This window comes from Perca fluviatilis, chromosome 5 (assembly GCF_010015445.1).
Source record: "Perca fluviatilis chromosome 5, GENO_Pfluv_1.0, whole genome shotgun sequence".
Lineage (NCBI taxonomy): Eukaryota > Metazoa > Chordata > Actinopteri > Perciformes > Percidae > Perca > Perca fluviatilis.
The window spans coordinates 2,508,154-2,526,184 of record NC_053116.1 but is presented as its reverse complement, the minus strand read 5'-3'; the positions used below and the strand labels follow the sequence as shown (position 1 = coordinate 2,526,184).

The following is an 18,031-nucleotide window of genomic DNA, read 5'->3' as shown; positions in this document are numbered from 1 at the left end:
TTAATTAATTACAAAATATCTTAAATTAAAATAATCCAGGCAAATTCAAGTACTTAAAAAATAAAATAAATAAAAATAAATAAGCACAAGTAAGACAAATTTCCAAACCTTTATACTTTTTTTTACCAGGCTCTGCAGGCAGAACTAGAACAAGGTAATGGAGCTGCTGTTTGGCACTTTTAGTAAGGTAAACAAGCTTTCATTATGAGGCCAGGGCTGTTCCTCTTCGTCTGTGTCTGCCGACGGTTAATTCTGACATTTTTGTTTTGCTACGACTGTAAAGCTAACACGTCCCGCCGCTGAGATTGAGTATGGTCACATGACGAGACTGCACAACTATGTTTGATTGGTGAAACACAGCCACGTGGTAGAGCCTTTAGCGGAAGTCTCTCTCTCTCTGTCAAAATAAAACATTAAAATGAGGTATACGCGGGGGCGATAAAAACAATGACGCGTAGAATACCAAAGAGGTAAAACGAAAAGTAACGAGCACATTGTAGCCTAATGTAGCGGAGTAAGAGTACAGTTTCTTTTTCACAAATCAACTCAAGTAAAAGTAAAAAGTATAATGATTTAAAACTACTCCTAGAAGTATAATTTTTTTCAAAAACGTACTCAATAAAATGTAACGGAGTTAATGTAACTCGTTACTACCCACCTCTGATTAAGACCCAGTGTTTGGTGGACCGGGGTACACATTGTACCCTTAATAGCCTACAAATCATCCACGGGATTAATTACGCATCACATGAATTTGCCCACCTGACACAGCGTTTGTTCCTGGGGAGATGGATCCATGCGTCCCGCCTCCTGTGCGCCATGGATGTCTGAGGCTCAGCAACTACTAACTATAAAGATATAATGTGCCTGTTCCCAGCATTAGCACAACACTTAGCAATGGTTAGCTTGTTACCTGTGATGATATATGCTAAATGTATCGTTTCTTTCACATTAGCGTGTGAGTGACTGACCTATTTAAGTGCGTTTGGAGATGCCTGATGAAGTCCCATGTAGCTGTTGGCTTACTGCCACTATTTACGAAGTTATTGAAAACAAAACTAATGACAAAAGGCACAACTCCGGGAGGACTTGGTGTCGCCATCGTCTTTTTTTTTTTATATATATGCAAGTGCGCTGGTTGCGTTAACGGATGCATTAAGGCATAATGCATCCGTTACGTTGCACATTATGGCAAAGGGCAGGGGACATGCAGCTCGTCATGTTTCCTCAACGTACTGTATATGCGCCAATAAAAGAAAATGGAAATACATGAATAAATTTAAAAAGCAATAATTGCATGAAAACATGTTGTTGACGAGTCTCGAAGCTCGAGTCTGAAGTCTTTTGGGTCGAGTCCGAGTCAAGTCTGAAGTCAGCTGTTTGTGCGACTTAAGTGCGACTCATGTCCGAGTCTCAGACTTGAGTCCCCATCTCTGATAATCAGGACTTTTAGCGTGTATAGAGCCAGCATATTTCCACATGTAAATTGCATTCATTGTAGATTTCAATTCACAAAGTCCAGATTTAATTACAATCAGGTTAGGGAAATTTCAGTTCCAATACCAGTTTAGCTTGTATATAAAAGAGATTTTCAGAGAACTTCTGCTATAAATTATATACAAGCAAGAAGGATCCCTCAGATATGTTTTATATTGCACCAGGTTCATGTTTACATTAAGAACTCAGCCCCCAAAAGTTAGTTTTAAAGCAGTTTTTACTTCTACGCCCATGGTGAAAATTCAAATATTAAAAGATCAATTTTTCTGGATTTTATTGATTAATATCAGCTGTGGTTAGCCGGCATTAGCTAGTTCTATTAGCTGACTCAGCCCCGGGGTGTGGGTCTGGAAAGAAAACCTCCTCCGTTTTGTTTGTGTATTCACGGAAGTCACTTATCACTACCACTAATATATTTAATTTAATGTTATGTATGTTGTATTTCAACTTATGTACTATTTCAGGGATTCTCGTTTTTACTATGATTTTTTTTCTACACATTTAATAATGTTGGAGCGAGCCTGAGCCCAACGACGGCTTCTTTGTGTTTTTGTGCACATGACGCAAATCAAATGAATAAATGAATAACTTGAGAGAGATGTGTGTTTTGTATGTTTGTGAGACAGACAGATAGAGAGAGAGAGAGAGAAGAGAGAGAGAGAGAGAGAGAGAGATAGATAGATAGATAGATAGAAAAGTGGTCTGATTTAATATGATAATTGGTCTAATATAAACATAAACATTAACTTCACCTTTAGACAAACAAAAAAACTGTTGACATCTTACATTTACACTCCAAGATTAAACCTTCTGTCTTCTGTTTGACACTTTAAAAGAAAAAACTACCATCATCTTTAATTTGGTTCTTTGTCTTCTCAGAGCTCTGAAAATACATTTAAATATTTTTTTATTGTTCATCCTTTTAGAATACAGATATACAAACAAAGAAGGCACAATCACAAATCCACCTAAAAAAACTGATCTTTTGCCTCAGGTTGAGCATATAAACATAACCTAGGAGCTTATACCTTACAAATCAACATAAAGAATAATATAAGAGAAAATAAATAGAAAATAGAAGGGGCTATCTCAAATTAAATTAAGAGTTTCAAGTAAGTAAATAAATCAATTCAAGGGCTTTTTTATCCTTAACCCTTTTCAATGACTTACAAAAAAGATGTAACTCATTCTTCCAATGGATGAGGGAGGGTTTAAAACAGGGGTGTAGCACAAGATCCTGGGCCCTATGCATAGGCAGTCCTGATGAGCCCCCATGTTCCTCAAACCCCCCTTTTTGAGGGCTTTTTGACTGGGGAGGGGCTCACGGCAGCACCCGCTGCTCGTTGAGCACAGTAATTGTAGAATGATACATGCTTTCACGAGTCTGTCATGGTGCTGTCTGTTTCCCTCTCCCTTTTTTTTGTTGTCTGTCATGTGCTGAGTGGGTGTGGTGCTCCTGGCTCTCTCTCCCTCCTCGTCAAGACACCTGTGGCTTCCTGTCACCTGATTCACATCCAGCAATCACCACTCCTGTTATAAACCCCAGCCTTCCAACCAGTCTCTGCCAGATCGTCCGTTCACCCAAGTGGTAACACTCGCTACGGCCAGCCTCACTGTTTTTGAAAGACTGTTTTTTTTGTATACCTGTTGCAAGTTTTGACTTTTTTTGTGTTTTTGTGTCCAGATTTCCACTACCGCCCTGGAAGCCCAGTCTGCCTATCTGAGCCTTGTTCTTTTCCCGATCCTGCCTCTCACCTGTCTGCCCGCTCTCAGCCCCAGGGGATATCCAGCACCTGCATCACTCATTTGTTTTTTGTTCAATAAACCTCAATACCTGTTCTGACCTTTTCCGTGTCTGCGCTTGAATCCAGGCAGCCCAGCCTAACAGTACGATCTGGCCAAGATGGATTCAGCGGACACGGAGACGGACTCCATCGGCACCAGAAACCAAATAGCTATCAGCAACCAAGGAGCACTGCTCGGACAACACGACCAGCTGATCCGGACTCTTGTGGAGGACAGGCAAGCCATGTCAATCAATTATCACTTCTGACTGAACAAGTCTCTGCCTTAACCCAGTTAATTCAGACCCCACAGCCAGCTCCTGTAGCCCCACAGCCTGTGTTTCCACAGCCAGCCCCTGTAGCCCCATCACCTGTTGTTGACCCCCCGGAGGGAGTCATATGCCCCGGATCCTGAACCGTTCTCGCGGTGAATTCTCTAAGTGTAGAGGGTTCTTGTTGCAATGTGCCATGGTTTTTACTCACCGCAACATCGCACGCCGGACCAGTCCAAGGTACGATACATTCTGGGGTTGTTAAGGGGAAGGGCACTAATGTGGGCTGAAGCGTTTAATTCCAACTCACCTGTTGCCATGCTGTCTCTGAGTGAGTTTGAGTCTAAATTCAAGGAAGTTTTTGATCATCCAGATCTTCGCGGGGATGCCGCTAGGCGGTTGTTAAACCTTCACCAGGGCTCCAGAAGTGTGGCGGATTTTTCTGTAGAGTTCAGAACTCTTGCTGCTGATACAGAGTTTAATGACGCAGCGCTATCCGCAGCTTTTCATAAGGGACTGAGTGAGAGGATCAAGGATGAGCTAGTGTCACGTGATGAACCCTCTAACTTTTCCTCTCTTGTCTCCTTGGCTATCCGGTTGGACAATCGCCTCCGGGAGCGGCGCAGGGAGAGAGCCAACCTGCTGGAAGTCTCTCCCCAACGGTGGATTCCGCCAACCAGGTCCCCGGTTTCCCCTGGCCCTTCTGTTCCCACAACTCCACCCGAGGCTGAACAAGAGCCTATGCAGGTGGGCCGCGCTCACCTATCTCTGGCCGAACGTCTCCACCGTAGGAGATCCGGTGAGTGCCTCTACTGCGGAGGGAAGGGTCACTTCATCGCGGTCTGCCCCGTTTGGCCAAAAGACCGGGCTCCCCAATAAATGTGGGGGTATTGGAGAGCCAAGATAACCTTCCCGTTTCTAACCCCTCTCGTATGCAGCTTCCGGCCACCCTCTGTTCTCCCCAGCTCTCCCTCTCTGTGCCCGCCCCTGATTGACTCTGGGGCTGAAGGCAATTTTCTGGACTCCGAGTTAGCCACCCAGTCAGGGTTCCCCATAGAGACTCTCTCGGAGACTCGCACTGCCAGGTCTGTGGACGGCAGAATTCTGGCCCATGTAACTCATGTCACTCTCCCCATCAAGTTAGTTCTGTCTGGCAATCACCACGAGGAAATAACCTTCAACCTTATCACAGCTCCCAAATACACCAGTTATTCTGGGGTTTCCCTGGTTAACGTTACACAACCCACAGGTGGACTGGTCGGCTGGAAGGATTGCAAGTTGGAGCCCATTCTGTCATTCCAACTGTTTACAGTCAGCCCTGCCCCCTGCTGGATGTGCCACTAAAGACACTTGCACTGAGCTTCCTGATTTGTCCGCTATCCCCTCTGACTACCACGTGCTTAGGGAGGTGTTTCGGAAAGACCTGGCACTTTCCCTTCCACCACACCGACCCTATGACTGTGAGATAAAACTGCTCCCTGATGCACCTTTGCCCACCAGCAGGCTCTATAACCTGTCCAAACCAGAGAGGGAGACTATGGAGAGTTACATCAGAGACTCTCTTAATGCGGGACTCATCCGTCCATCCTCCTCTCCAGTTGGGGCGGGGTTTTTCTTTGTTGAGAAGAAAGACAAGACCCTCCGACCCTGCATAGACTATCGAGGCCTTAACAACATAACTGTCAAGAACCGGTACCCCCTACCTTTGATTAACTCTGCTTTTGAGTCTCTACAGCAAGCCAAGATCTTCACCAAGTTGGACCTTCGCAACGCCTATCACCTGGTTCGGATCAAGGAGGGGGATGAGTGGAAGACTGCGTTCAATACGCCCCAGGGACACTTCGAGTACTTGGTGATGCCTTTTGGTTTGACCAACGCACCTGCGGTATTCCAAAGCCTTGTGAATGATGTGCTCAGAGATTTTTTGAACCGCTTTGTATATGTATATCTGGATGACATCCTCATTTTTTCAAGGGACACTGCTGAACATGTTTCCCATGTCCACCAGGTGCTCCAGAGACTACTCGAAAACAAGCTCTATGTGAAGGCAGAAAAGTGAGTTCCACGTGACCTCTGTAAGGTTTTTGGGGTACATTCTTGAGAGCGGGCAGATGAAGACAGACCCTGAGAAGATTAGAGCAGTTGCCGAATGGCCAACTCCCACCTCCCGTAAGCAGTTACAACGCTTCCTGGGTTTTGCCAATTTCTATAGGCGTTTTATCAGGGACTACAGTAAGGTTGCGACTCCCCTCACTCGACTTACTTCAGTCAAGACCCCATTCACCTGGCCCCCGGAAGCACAAACTGCTTTTACTCGGCTTAAGACACTGTTTATTTCCACACCTATCCTAGTCCATCCTGACCCTGATAAGCAGTTTGTTGTTGAAGTGGATGCTTCTGACAGTGGGGTGGGGGCGGTTCTCTCCCAACGTTTTGGACCAGACCAGAAACTGCATCCGTGTGCCTTTTTCTCTCGCCGCCTTAGTCCACCGGAACGAAATTATGATGTGGGAAACAGGGAGTTGCTTGCCGTGAAGCTAGCTTTGGAGGAGTGGCGGCATTACCTGGAGGGTTCTGAACAGCCTTTTATCGTTTGGACTGATCACAAAAATCTGGCTTACCTTCAGTCTGCTAAGAGGCTGAACTCTCGCCAGGCACGCTGGGCATTGTTTTTTGGACGTTTTAACTTTGTGTTGACCTACAGACCCGGCTCCAGAAATGTTAAGCAAGATGCCTTGTCCCGACTACATCAACCCATGGAGGACATTCCCAGCCCAGACACCATCCTCCAACCCAGCTGTGTGGTAGCGGCTATCTCCTGGGAGATTGAGGCTGCTGTCAGAGGGGCCCAGAGGGATCAGCCAGACCCAGGTAACGCTCCAGCTAACCGTTTGTTTGTGCCTGACTCTGTTTGTTCCCAGGTCTTGCAGTGGGTCCACACTTCCCGGTTCGCTTGTCACCCTGGCTTCAACCGTACTCTGTCTCTGCTCAAGAGGAATTTTTGGTGGGCCACCATGGAAGCTGACACTCGAGCCTACGTATCGGCATGCACTGTCTGCGCCCAGAGCAAGGCATCCCATCGACCCTCTGCAGGTCTGTTGCGCCCTCTGCCTGTGCCTGGCCGTCCATGGTCGCACATTGCTCTGGACTTTGTTACAGGCCTGCCCCCATCCCAAGGTAACAACACCATTTGCACTATAGTGGACCGTTTTTCTAAGTCCGTGCACTTCATTGCCCTGTCCAAGCTCCCCTCAGCCCGTGAGACCGCCGACCTGCTAGTTCAACAAGTCTTCAGACTGCACGGCATCCCCCTGGATATAGTCTCGGACAGAGGACCCCAATTCACATCCCAGGTTTGGAAAGAGTTTTGCCAATCTCTTGGTGCTACTGTCAGTCTCTCCTCTGGTTTCCACCCTCAGACTAATGGACAAGCAGAGAGGGCCAACCAGGACTTGGAAGCAGCCCTGCGTTGTGTAGCATCCACCAACCCATCCTCCTGGAGCTCGCAGCTCGCCTGTATGCACACAACTCTCTGACCAGCTCGGCCACAGGGCTGTCCCCATTCGAGGCTTCCCTCGGGTATCAACCCCCTCTGTTTCCCTCTCAGGAGAGTGAATTGATGGTTCCCTCGGTCCAGCACCACCTCAGACGCTGCCGCAAGATTTGGAAGGAGACCCGATCAGCTCTTCTCCGCTCTGTGGCGAGCAATCATCGCCTCGCTGATCGCCGCCGGACCCCGGCCCCCACGTATAAACCAGGGCGGAGAGTTTGGCTTTCCTCTAAGAACATTCCCCTCAGGACTGACTCTAAGAAACTCTCACCCCGGTTCATTGGACCCTTTGTCATTGACCGTGTCATCAACGCCTCAGCTGTCAGGTTAAGGCTACCACGTACTATGAGAATCCATCCCACCTTTCACGTCTCCCAACTAAAACCTGTCTCTTCCAGCCCTCTGTGCCCTCCAGCTGTGCCCCCTCCTCCGGCTCGGGTCGTGGATGGCCTCCCTGCTTACACGGTGCGTCGGATTATGGCTGTCCGGCGTCGTGGCAGGGGCTTGCAATACTTGGTGGATTGGGAGGGTTACGGCCCAGAGGAAAGACAATGGATACCGCGGTCTTTTATTTTGGATGCGGACATGGTTAGGAGGTTCCATGCAGCCCATCCTGATATGCCGGGTGGGTCGCCGGGAGGCTCCCGTTGAGGGGGGGTACTGTCATGGTGCTGTCTGTTTCCCTCTCCCTTTTTTTTGTTGTCTGTCATGTGCTGAGTGGGTGTGGTGCTCCTGGCTCTCTCTCCCTCCTCGTCAAGACACCTGTGGCTTCCTGTTCACCTGATTCACATCCAGCAATCACCACTCCTGTTATAAACCCCAGCCTTCCAACCAGTCTCTGCCAGATCGTCCGTTCACCCAAGTGGTAACACTCGCTACGGCCAGCCTCACTGTTTTTGAAAGACTGTTTTTTTTTTGTATACCTGTTGCAAGTTTTGACTTTTTTTGTGTTTTTGTGTCCAGATTTCCACTACCGCCCTGGAAGCCCAGTCTGCCTATCTGAGCCTTGTTCTTTTCCCAATCCTGCCTCTCACCTGTCTGCCCGCTCTCAGCCCCAGGGGATATCCAGCACCTGCATCACTCATTTGTTTTTTGTTCAATAAACCTCAATACCTGTTCTGACCTTTTCCGTGTCTGCGCTTGAATCCAGGCAGCCCAGCCTAACAGAGTCTCCAAACGCCACAAAAGTCTCCAATAACACCAGAAAAAGTCGCTTTTGACAAAAAAAGTCAAGTTTGGATGGGATTTCCTCGAACATTTCGCATTGAAGCATGATGTATTTCTGAGCAAAGGTCTAAGTATGGGATGTCTGCCAACTAGTGGAGGGGAGTATGAATGACATATAACACTCTATTCAGAGAAAACAGCTGTTTGATTCAGTACCGCGTCCTGTCGCAATATTGCGACTTTGGCGCTTAAAGGGTTAACCTCTTATCCTAATTGTAACCTAATATAATAAAACGCACTAAGATGTTAGTGTTACTTAACACCTTTCAGTCAAAATGGCTAAACATGGTTTGCTTTAACTTTGATATAAGCTCACCTTGTCCCAAATCCAAAGAGGATGATGAGGGGTCTGTTGCTACTCCACTCCCTGGTGTGACAGTTTCTGAAACTGTGTAATGTTGACATGATATGTATCTACCAATGAGCTACCAAGCTACCTATGACACTGATTAGCCTATTATTGCTAATTATAGACATTACATGTATAACCAAATTATCATTTGAAAGTCTATGTTCTGCTCTTTCAATGGGTTGTCTCAGTTCGTTTTTAGCACTAACGGTCACGGAGATATTCAGCACCGTGGATTTCGTTTTCTAGTTTGTGCTCACCTTTCTTTGAAAATAAGTCAGTTACCAATTGTTTCCCCTCATTTTGTTTTCTCTCCTTCTCCTGTCTTTCTTTTCTTTTTTGGTAGCATGATTTGGCTTTCTTTCAGAAAGACATTTCTACAGCAGAAGTTTGCGCTCCACCAGATGCTCAACTGAACTAACGTAAACACAGTGTGTGCAGATGGACTAAACCATTTGGCGCATTAGCAAGGAGTGGTTGAGACCTTAGTCTTTTTTTGTATACAAAATGTAGTCAGTCAATCAACAAAGTTATTCAGCCAATACACTAACTTTACATTTCCTCTGACATGCATTATGAAATTTAATTAGGAAATGAAAATATACAGGTAAAATAAAATATGTTCCAGACTTTTCAAGGGCCCTCTCTCACCTTGGGCCCTGGTAATCAGTATTGGTTTTACCCCCAGTCCGACACCCTTGGTTTATAATATCTACACTTATGTATAAAATGTTTTCCTAAAAGCACCAAATTGTTGAGACCAAAATCTACCTTCTTATAAAAACACCAAACTTTATATTATTCACTGTCAGAGGTGGTATCTCAATTTCTCCTGGTCTGTAACCAGCTCTGCAGATCTCTCCAGAAAGATTGCACAGACTCACACAGAAAAAAAACATGTTCTAGGTTCTCAATTTCTTTTTCACAAAAAACACAGTTATTAGTGTCAAAATTGAATCTCAGTCTTAAAAATTCGTTTGTTGGGTAGATTTCATTTAAAATTTTAAAGTTGACCTCTTACTTTCGGAAGAAGAGAAAATGAGATATAACGTTTCCTTATTTTCTTAACGTCTCCATCACCTAATTCTTTCATCATATATTGTTTTTTTACTGGATTAGAATTATATTCCTTAAATAGAATATTTCTAATAACTTTGTTGGTACATTTATAATCACAGCAATCAATTCCTTGGATGCAGAGCTGCCTCAGACCAGGGGCCTCATTTATAAAACTGTGCGTAGAATCCATTCTGAAAGATTTCGTACGCAAAAAAGTCAGAATTTTCGTACGCAAATCTTACACCGGTACGCAATCTTCTCGTTATAAATACGGACGTGCGTTACCTATTGCGGTCCTGCACGAGCCTCACGCTCCTCCCAAGGTCGTCCTATATTTGTCCTAATAAGGTCCATGTTAATTAATCAATGAATATTCCAGCCTTGAAAGGAGCCCTTGATCACCTATCACGAAACAGAAACATGGGGAAAAAACGATTCAGTGATTGTGAGATCGATGTGCTCCTAACAGAGGTAGAACATCCAAACTAAATCCTGTTTGGAAGACTTAACCCCTGTGTAGTGTTCATATTTTTGTTACACAAACTTAATAATGTAATGTAACAGATTTAGCTCAATTACCAATGATACATACATAATTTATGGTTCATATTTGCCATTTACCCCTGTGAGATCACATTTATTATCATATGGTCATTCAATTATTAAAAAGGTGAAAAATTGTAAAAAAAAATAGAAACAAGATTTTGGATCATTATTGGTGCAGGTGAAAGTGCTTGAAATGTAACAATTTGGTAACTTTGTGTGGAAATAGCAGGTGTAGAAAGACAACATTTCCACACAGACAGCTACAATCAGACACGACCACATAAAGACGTACAGACACATAGACACACACACAGACACACACACAGACACACACACAGACACACACACAGACAACACACACACACACACACACACACACACACACATATACACATCAAACAAACAGCGCATTTCACAGGGAGAGGCAGGGGAGAGCAGCTGCACGGTGTGGGAGGAGCCCCTCTCCGGGCGCCGCGACCGGCTCTGGGTCGGTTTAGCAAGAACGGGATTGTTGGGTTCAGGAAAACAAAAACTGGGTTAGGTTCAGAAAACGGCCATACCATCGGAGTTCACTAAAACGCAGTCTACAAAACCTTGGTAACATTATGCACGATCACACGTGTGGTCAAAAAGTTGCGGAAAACTGGGAACATTTTTACGCATGGAAAGTCTTTATAAATCCCAACTATTGCGAGGAATGTTGCGATGACAAATTTCACCCTGCTTCACGCAACTTTTTCTTGCGTAACAGGTTTTATAAATGAGGCCCCAGGAGAATGTCTTCTCTCACCATGGATTTCAGAGACATTGGTATAGCTTTCAACCATCTATCATAACGCTTGACATTGCATTGAAGTTGATATTTCTCACAAAACTCCTCATGCTGTAACAAGAGTCTGTTACTGTCCATAAAAGCAATTGACCAGATTCCCTTGGATTTCCATTCCTCCATGTACACAGATTTTCTGTATTATGAGGTGTGAAATTATGTTTGTAGATTAACTTCCAATAGAGAAGAACCTGCTGATGGAAAGCAGAAAGTTTGACTGGTAATGAATTGCATTCAAAATCACATCGCAGAAGAAAGTCTATTCCACCCATTTTTGAAAATATTAAATTGGGGACAGTAAAACAAAAGGACTGCCTGTTATTAAAAAAAGATTTTAACCATTTCAATTTCAAGACACCATTCATTATATCAAAATCAATCACATTCGCACCTCTATCTTCATAGTTTTTAACCATGTTGATTTTCCTTAGAAACATTTGTTTCTCCATATGAAATTTAAATGAATCTTGTTTATGGCTTTGACCATATTTGGAGAGATGGGAAAGGAGAAGGCCAGGTTAATAAGTCTGGATAAGCTGTCTATTTTAGATAATAAGACTATCCCAAACATTGTGATATCTCTCTGCAGCCACCTATTTAAGATTAATTTACACTTGTCTATATTGTTCCATAAATTCATTTTGTCTGATGTTGTCTTATCCTTGGAAATAACAATCCCCAAGTATTTAACTTCTGACTTTACCTGTATGTTATACAGAGGTTGCGAGGGATAATCATGTAATGTTAAAATTTCACATTTATAAATTCAATTGTAAGCCTGAAGCTCTTGAAAACTGGTTGATAATTTGTAAGGCTAAGGGAATTTGATTTAAATTTTTGGCTGATGACACAACTTTATTTCGCCAAAAGAGACATGAGGAGACGTAAATCTAGCCATCTAACGTAGCCTAGTTGATAGCTGATTGGTCAGCTCACGGACCCCAGTTCACCCATTGGCTTATTTACAAGCCCATCAAAGCTAAGTGAAAGTTAAATAATTTTCCACTATTTTCTCCCATAGCTCTTACAACTACTTTTGACCACATTTTAATAACTTGGAAAACAAAAGGAATGTCTCAAAATAAAATAAAATAATATAGGGGTGTCATTATTGTTAACTTTGATCGGAACATCGTATAAGGCTGCTGTTATACACTCGGTAAGAGAAAAAGAACGACATTTAGTGAATTAAATCAATTCTACATACTATATACTATCTAATACTGGCTATGCTTTGTTGTGAATAGAACGAAAGAGAGCTGTGCCTGAATCTACTCCATGACGGAATTAAAGGCAGTGAATTCCATTAAAATGGTGAGTCATTCTTAAGCACTAGGCCTTGAGTTCGCTAGCATCCATGCTAATCGGTGCTAATCATGGATGTATTAAGAGAACGGTGCTAATAGTGCAAAGCTAACGGGTTAGCTAAGGTGCTGTATTCATATGCTAATAGGGTAATTAGCCACAAAAGGCTAGCGGAGTAGTGTAAATAAATAATAATAATACATTTTATTTATAATGCACTTTTCATCAAAAGATCTCAAAGTGCTACAGGTTAGAAACAAAAAAAGATAAGCAGTTTAAAATACAAAAAAACAACATCTAAAGGGGACCAAAAGCTTTGCTAAAAAGAAATGTCTTAAGGCCTTTTTTAAAACAGTTAGTGGATTGAGGTGCCCTCAAGGTGTCAGGGAGGGCTTTCCACAGATGTGGGGCAGCAGCACAGAAGGCCCTATCTCCCATTGTCCTGAGTCTGGTTCTGGGTATGTGGAGGAGGTTTGAGTGAGTGGAGCGGAGGGAACAGGTTGTGTTTTGTGGGTTGATATGTTCTTTGAGGTGGGGGTTGCATTGCATGTCCATGGATGCATTGATGTGTGAGGAGGGAAACCTTGCACTCCATTTTTACATGCAATTTATGCAATTATATTAAGAATAGTATTAATGTTACTAAGGTAGGTTCCATAAAACTTGAATTAGAATTTTTTTTGTATAAAGGTTACCTATTAATATAAATGTACTTTTGATACCTGAAAGGGATTTATATACTTTTGATACTTTAAGAACGGTTGTACAACAAATTGTACAACTGAATAGAGAGTTAGATATTTCAATATGGGTTAACTGAAATATCACCTCATTTTATTTTCATTGTAGCCTAAGCAATTGATTTTATTACTAAATAGTAATTGAGAGAACTGATTTGGCCTTATCTACAGGTGGAGGAGGTGGGGATTTGAGAAGCGCTACACACGGGAGGTCCGGTCCAGAGAGGGATATTGGATCACATTGACTCTTCAGATCCCAGAGTCTTCCAGGTTTAGAGATTCCCAGTTCAGTTGGCTGGGTGGCGAGCTATGGATTGAGACTCTGAACTTAGACGGATTGCCCTGGATTCCTTCTTCACGGTGGTAGGACAAACAGAAACCAAACTCATATGGGCCCCAACGTTGAACATCTCTGAACTACATCGTAATAAGGGTTACAAATACTGTTTTTACTTGTGTTTCTGTTGTATCTGCTAGGCTTTGCAACACATTTATAAATACTTTGTAAAGCATAGCAAGTCCTCACTTTAGATGGGCTCACGCCATGAAGTCAACTAATCAGTAGTAACTCATGAGTTAATCATGAATTGATGTGTTGATAAGTGCTCGTTAGAGATGCATTAACACACTAACTATCCGTAGGCATATTTCTGAAGGCGTGTCCAAAAGAACAATACATGTGTGTGTCCAGGTTCTGTTAGCCTTTGCAACTCATTTATAAATGCTTTGTAAAGCATAGAAAGTACTCACTTTAGATGGGCTCACACAGTATACTTAACTAACCAGCAGTAACTCATGAGTTAATCATGGATTACATTATTGGTAAGTATTTGTAACAGATGTGTTAACACCCTAGCTATTAGTTTAGGCCTTTTTCTAAATCATAACATTTTATTTAAGACATGAACAAATGCAGGTCTAGATAGTCTGTTAATCATTAACTTCCTAGTTTTAAACAACCTTTTACATTCCTGAGTACCTAGTTGATAATGGTAAAATTACTTAATTTACAAATGGTTAATGCATCATTTAGGAATGATTAAAAAAATATACTGATAAACATTTTACATGGGCTTACTTACTATGGACCAACCATTTACTAACTGTATTTACAAATGCTGTACTGATTAGAATGAATATAGGAACTATGATTTACAAATGATAAACAAATACATTACTAATAGTTTGTAGATAGTTTATAAAGGGAACATTATTTAATTTACCAATGGTTTTCGTAATACCTATTAAGTGTCAAACTTCTATTTATAAACATAATTTTTGAGAGCTTTATTTACTATGAACAAACCATTTATAAGTGTGTATACAAATGCTTTATTTATGAGAATTAACACAGGAGCAATGCTTTACAAATGATGAACAAAGCATTTAGCAATAGTTAGCAACTGGTTTATAATGGGAAAATTATTTAATTTACAAATGGTTGTTTCGTTAATTATTAAGTATAAATTATGTACTTACAAACATATTTTTCAAGATAGGCTTATTTACTATGAACAAACCATTTATAACTGTGGGAACAAATGCTTTACTGATGATGAATTATGTAAGAACAATTAATAAATAATGATGAACAAACCATTAACTAATAGTCTTGTTTACTATGAACAAACCATTTATAACTGTGGGAACAAATACTTTACTCATGATGAACTGTGTATGAACAATTAATGAGTAATAATGAACAAACCATTAACTAATAGTTAACTAATGCTTAATAAATGATGAATTATGGATAGTTATTATAAAGTGCTACCAAATATTTAAAAAAAGAGTGTACTTTTTCCTACCACACAATATAATGACTTCTTTCTAGATGTTGATACATAAAGATTTGTGTATGATACTTGAGAAGTTTTGCTTGGACTTAAAAGGCACAAACCAGCCTCAGGTTCAGAAGATTATCCAGTCTGGTCTTCAGTCTCTGGTTGTAAAAGTGGATGTGAGTTCCTGGCTGGTTCTGGTCCTCCACAGTCCTCTCCATCAGCTTCTGTTTCCATCTGACCAACACATTTATGTGTTTTGACATCAGAACACCAGGCAAATCTTTTGTTACAAACACTGCAGCTGAATCTTTTCTCTCCTGTGTGGACTGTCATGTGTGACCTCAACTGTCCACTGTGTGTAAAGGATTTCTTACAGACTGAGCAGCTGAAAGGTTTTTATCCTGTGTGGATTCGTATGTGGCTCTTCAGGGTTCTACTTTCAGAGAAAGCTTTACCACACTCAGAGCAGCTAAAAGGGTTTTCTCCTGTGTGGATTCTCATGTCTGACCGAAAACTTCCTCTCTGTATAAAAGATTTATTACAAACACAGCAGCTGAAAAGGTTTTCTCCTGTGTTGATTCTCATGTGTCTCCGTAAATTTCTAGAGATTAAAAACGTTTTCTTACAAACTAAACAGCTGAAAGGTTTTGCACCTGTGTGAGTTCTCATGTGTGTCTTCAGGTTTCCACTACCAGAGAAAGCTCTACAACACTCAGAGCAGCTGAAAGGTTTTTCTCCTGTGTGAGTTCTCATGTGTCTCTTCAGATTTCCGTTTTGGCCAAATCTTTTCCCACACTCAGAGCAGCTGAATGTTTTCTTACGTCTTGAATCATGTTTCAGAGAGTTTAAAGCTGACTGAGGTTCTCTGGTCTCCTTCCAATCAGCACTGTCATCAGTGTCAGGTTCAGAAGAGTCTCCAGTCTGGTCTTCACTCTCTGGTTGTAAAAGTGGATGCGAATTCCTGGCTGGTTCTGGTCCTCCACAGTCCTCTCCATCAGCTTCTGTTTCCATGTGTTGAGTTTGTCTCTGATGAAGCTGTGAGGACTGAGCTTCCTCTTCATCATCTTCACAGGGAAAGGAGTGAATGGGAACTTGGTGATATCAGCCTCCTCCAGCCGTTGAAGCTGCTCTCCCTCCTGACTGCTCCACAGTTCCTCCTGTTCCTCTTTAATGTGTGTGGGGGGCTCTGGCTCCTGCTGCTCAAGGGGAAGCTCTTCTTTAACCACCAACAGCTGCTCAACATCTGCAGGAAACACATACAGAGAAATGTTGTGGAACTGTATCTTATCACCTGGATTGTGATTGTTATAAAGAAATACTGGTTGCTCAGTCAGTTACTTAGGTTACATCTACAATATTAGTTTTTATTTCCTTTTCAGCCTTGGAATACTGTTGGAAAGGCTGTTGACTGACATATTAGGGCCCTCTTGTGGTGAAATAATGCAACTGCGCCGTTGAGCACATTAATTACCAAAACCCATTAATCCAATTATTCACCTTACCATTGACCTTGGAAAACATCGTCAGCTGCTCATTTGCCACAGTGTGGACTTCCCCCTACAACCGGGGAGTCGGGGAGAGACTACTGTTTATCTCAGCCTGCAGAGCCCACCCCCACAGGTATTAACTCTTCCTTTCACACATCATGTGTATCTTAAGACCACTAGGAGGGCCGGCGGCCATCAGCGCACGGATGGGAGGGACACTTCAAGGGCCGGCAAAGATGCTTGAGGCACAATTACTGTCTCAATAATGCCTCTTTACATCTCTCAGCCCCTTGTCAGTTGAGTTGCAGAAAAATGTTGGGAAGGTTTGGCAAGTTGACACTCTGCCTTATAAAAAAGTAAAAAGGAGGTGACAAGGTCAAAGGAAGACAAATCAGCAATACACCTACATTAAGCCAGGACCAAGGGAGTGACCATAAAAGGGATGCAAATGCATACCACACCACTGCTAAGGACAAAGGATATTTATAGGCGTTTTAAGAAGCAAAGCCTCAGGAGTACTGGGAAACACCTTGCTAAAGATCCAGAAAGGGCTGCTGCTTACACTGCAAAGAATAAATTGGAAACCTCTGGTGCTGTAGTCAAACTGCAAGCTGCCTCTCAGAGCAAGGAAAGCTGGTGCATACCTCACTACATGGACAATGGAAAACATAGGGTAGTACTTAAACTGCTTATTTCACTACAAGGGACTTATCCATCCATCCATCCATCTTCGTCCGCTTATCCGGTGTCGGGTCGCGGGGGGAGCAGCTCCAGCAGGGGACCCCAAACTTCCCTTTCCCGAGCAACATTAACCAGCTCCGACTGGGGGATCCCGAGGCGTTCCCAGGCCAGGTTGGAGATATAATCCCTCCACCTAGTCCTGGGTCTTCCCCGAGGCCTCCTCCCAGCTGGACGTGCCTGGAACACCTCCCTAGGGAGGCGCCCAGGGGGCATCCTTACCAGATGCCCGAACCACCTCAACTGGCTCCTTCGACGCACAGCGAGCAGCGGCTCTACTCCGAGCTCCTCACGGATGACTGAGCTTCTCACCCTATCTCTAAGGGAGACGCCAGCCACCCTCCTGAGGAAACCCATTTCGGCCGCTTGTACCCTGGATCTCGTTCTTTCGCTCATGACCCAGCCTTCATGACCATAGGTGAGGGTAGGAACGAAAACTGACCGGTAGATCGAGAGCTTTGCCTTCTGGCTCAGCTCTCTTTTCGTCACAACGGTGCGATAGATGGAATGTAATACCGCACCCGCTGCGCCGATTCTCCGACCAATCTCCCGCTCCATTGTCCCCTCACTCGCGAACAAAACCCCAAGGTACTTGAACTCCTTCACTTGGGGTAAGGACTCATTCCCTACCTGGAGAAGGCATTCCATCGGTTTCCTGCTGAGACAAGGGACTTAACCTCAATTAATTTCTGTTGCCTGGTCCTGCCTTGAGTCCCTCAATTCTTAGTGCATTGCTGCGCTTCAGGGGACACAGTGTCCCAATCGGTGGCGACAGAAAGTCCATGTGTCATCAGGTGTGCATCCTACCTGAAGACAAACCCCTCCTGAGGTGTCTTTAGCGCAACATGAAAACAGATGAGCCCC

General features: G+C 43.2%; 1 long non-coding RNA gene across 1 annotated transcript; it reads left to right on the top strand.

Moving 5' to 3' along the window:
- Window positions 1–2,686: 2,686 nt before the first annotated feature.
- On the top strand, window positions 2,687–3,340 carry LOC120559435. Its single transcript, XR_005639277.1, has 2 exons — window positions 2,687–3,085; window positions 3,182–3,340. It is a non-coding gene; the product is annotated as an uncharacterized LOC120559435 (long non-coding RNA).
- The last annotated feature ends 14,691 nt before the right edge of the window (window positions 3,341–18,031 follow it).